At 50.3% G+C, this 3,480-nt stretch overlaps 1 non-coding gene across 1 annotated transcript; it reads right to left on the bottom strand.

Annotated features, from left to right (window-relative positions):
* Positions 1-1,839: 1,839 nt before the first annotated feature.
* Positions 1,840-1,979, bottom strand: LOC115098437. The gene has a single exon (XR_003858524.1). It is a non-coding gene; the product is annotated as a small nucleolar RNA SNORA17 (small nucleolar RNA).
* Positions 1,980-3,480: the final 1,501 nt, after the last annotated feature.

Here is a 3,480-nt window from a genome sequence, read left to right as displayed (position 1 = left end):
CAGTGCCAATAGCAGCAACCAGCACCTCCGCAATAGCCATACAGCGGCAGTGACAGTGGCAGCAGAAGAATGAGAGAGGCTCTGAGGTTGCTGGCAAAAGAAAGAGAGGGGGTCTCTGCCTTTAGTGTGTGCATGTGTATGAATGGGAGTCTGCCTGGGGGTGTATGTGTGTGAATGCATGGGTGCCTGCCTGAGGGTGTGTCTGTGAATGAGAATGTATGGGTGTCTTCCTGGGGTTTGTATGTGTGAGAATAGGTTCCTGCCTGTTTGTGGTGTATGGGTGTGTGTGAGAATAAATTGGTGCCTGCCTGGGGGTCTGTGTGTGTGAGAATGAATGTGTGCATGCCTGGGGGATGGGGAGGGAGTGGTGTGAAAATGAATGGGAGCCTGCCTGGGGTTCAGTGTGAGAATGACTAGGAGCTTGTCTGTGTGTGTCTGTGTCTGTGTGAGAACGAGTGGGAGCTTGCCTGGGAGTGTGTGTTTGTGTGTATGTGAGGGAGCCAGTGAGAGTGAGAGCATGAGTGTGTATGAGAAAATCCAGGGGAGTAAGAGTTTGTGTGGGGGTGTGTGTGGAGGGGGAGAGAGTGCCTTAGAGCCTGAGTGTGTCAGTGTCTGTGAGAGCGAGAGGTTATGGTTGGGTATAAGAGCATGAATGTGTATGTATGTGACAGTGTATGTGTGAGAGAGAATGGATATGTGAGTATGTGTGAGAGAGAGAGGATAACCTCCTAATCCTCGACAATATCAGGGTGACTGGAAATCAAGAGCTCCCATGTATGGACAGCAGGGGCTTTTTAAAATCCTTATTAATTTTAATTATTGTGTGTTATTTGATATATGTACTGTTTTGAAATATTTTATTGGTGTTTGGGAAATTGTAAAAAATGTATATGATTTTAATTAATAGAAATTCTATTTATCAGTAGTTTTAAAATATTTTATTAGTATGGTTTTACTATTATAACTGATGCTTTGTTTCTTGATTTTATTTGTTTTATGAGGAATGGTTGTTCTGTTTTTCCATTCCTAATACACAGAGCCTGGCTTCTTGGGGTTTCCATTTCAGTTTTTTCTAATTTGTGCTCCTTTATTTTGTATTCTGTATTTGGTGAGGGTGTGTGACCATGATGAGAGATTCTGCTTGCATATAGTGTCTGTATAGAGATCTATAGCAATTGGGTTTGTTTTGTTTCCTCAGTAGGTGGTGTATTGGTATTCTAGGACCCAGTGTAATATTTACCCTTGTTTTTTCAAAGGTAGGGTTATTGTTGTTTGAGTCTTGGTGTTATTACTGTTATGTTATGATGGGATTGCAGTATAGATTTTGGGTGTCTTTTTGCGGTGCTTTGTGTTAGTTCACAATGTGTCTGGCAGTGGAAGGTGTTTGTGCTGCTGTTACTGTGAGGTGACACCAGAATTTGAAAATATCTTTTAGTATGATGAGCTGTAAGGGAAACATCCAAGCTCCATTGTTTGGGGGAATTTCAGTGGATGCACAGAGATACAGAACTGGAGGTGCAGGATTTGTATTGACATTCTGTCCCTTCCTATATATTCCAGACTTCACTCTCATAATCCATATAGAATTAGTTGAATGAGGCTATCAAATAATTTTATAGTAGTTTTACTAGAAGTGTGAAACTGGCCAGCTTTTTAAAATAATGCAGAGGACCCTTTGGACTTTTTTTAACAACACTTTTTTTTATAACCAATTTTAAAGCAGGATCCATGCTATAGAGGTGGGTGTGATGAAGAAATGTCATTTTGGCTCCCCCCCACCCAAAACAAATTCTTCTGTCTAGAGATGCCGCTGATTTTCTGTGGCACACAAATGCATTGGCTCCTGGGCGCCAATGCATTTGGCTCCTGGGCCCCATATGGCACCCAGTGCATATGGCACCCAGTGCATTTGGCTCCTGGGCCCCATATGGCTCGCATATGGGGCCCAGGAGCCCCATATGCGAGCCATATGGGGCTCCTGGGCCCCATATGCGAGCCATATGCACTGGGTGCCCATATGGCACCCAGTGCATATGGCACCCAGTGCATTTGGCTCCTGGGCCCCATATGGCTCGCACCCAGTGGCGCACCCAGTGGTGCGCCACTGGGTGCGAGCCATATGGGGCCGCAAGTGGTGGCAAAGAGGAGTGGAGATTTGGCGGGCCGCAAGCAGTGCCCAATCTGCTCGCGACCCAGAAAACCCCAGTCAGCGGGCGTGATTGAGAATGAGGTAGGAGTCGGGACCGAGACAGGGGGGGGCGCAAGGAAGAAGGCTCGCCTAGGGCGCCAAATCCCCTTGCACCGGCCCTGCCCTCGCGCGCATGCCGCCGCCGCTCCGGGTCTTCGGGCCGCCGCTCCGGGTCTTCGGGCCGCCGCTCCTGCCGCTCTGGGTCTTCGGGCCGCCGCTCCGGGTCTTCGGCGGAGATCGACTGAGGGGAGGAGGGAGTGGGGAGAGAGGAGTGACTGAGGGGAGGAGGGAGGGGGAGAGAGGAGTGACTCAGGGGAGGGGGGAGAGAGGAGTGACTCAGGGGGGAGGGAGGAGGGAGGAGTGACTGACTGAGGGGAGGGGGGAGGGAGGAGTGACTGAGGGGAGGGAGGAGTGACTGAGGGGAGGAGTGATTCAGAGGAGGGAGGAGTGACTGAGGGGAGGGGGGAGAGAGGAGTGACTCAGGGGAGGAGGGAGGGGGGGAGAGAGGAGTAACTGGGGAGGAGGGAGGGAGGGAGGGGGAGAGAGGAGTGACTCAGGGGAGGAGGGAGGGGGGAGAGAGGAGTGACTCAGGGAGAGGGGGGAGGGAGGAATGACTGACTGAGGGGAGGGGGAGGGAGGAGTGACTGAGGGGAGGGAGGAGTGACTCAGGGGAGGAGTGACTCAGGGGAGGGAGAAGGGAGGAGTGACTGAGGGGAGGGGGGAGAGAGGAGTGACTCAGGGGAGGAGGGAGGGGGGGAGAGAGGAGTAACTGGGGGGAGTGACTGGGGGAGGGGGAGATAGGAGTGACTGAGGGAGGGAGGAGGGGGGAGTGACTGAGGGGAGGAGGGAGGGGAGGAGGGAGGGGGGGAGAGAGAGGAGTGACTGAGGGGAGAGAGTGGGGGAGGTGGGAGGGAGCATGAGGGGGAAGGAAATGATCCAAAAAAAATGTTAATGTAGCCCGTTTTAACGGGCTTAACGGCTTGTATATTTATAAATGACCTGGAAATGGGAACAGGGGAGGTGGTCAAATTTGCCGATGACAAAATTATTCAAAGTTGTTAAATCACAAGAGGAGTATGAGAATTGCAAGAGGACCATGCAAAACTAGGAGACTGGGCATGCAAATGGCAGATGAAATTTAATGTGGACAAGTGCAAAGATGAAAAACTTAAGGAAGAGTAACCCAAATTATGGCTAAACAATGCAAGGATCCACATTAGGAGTCACCACTCAGGACACGGATCTATGTGTCATCATTGAAAATACATTGAAATTTTCTGCTCAATGTGCAG

This window comes from Rhinatrema bivittatum, chromosome 8, assembly GCF_901001135.1.
Source record: "Rhinatrema bivittatum chromosome 8, aRhiBiv1.1, whole genome shotgun sequence".
In the NCBI taxonomy this organism is placed as follows: domain Eukaryota; kingdom Metazoa; phylum Chordata; class Amphibia; order Gymnophiona; family Rhinatrematidae; genus Rhinatrema; species Rhinatrema bivittatum.
Note: the sequence above shows the minus strand (reverse complement) of the source record. Positions and strands in the feature narration are given on the sequence as shown.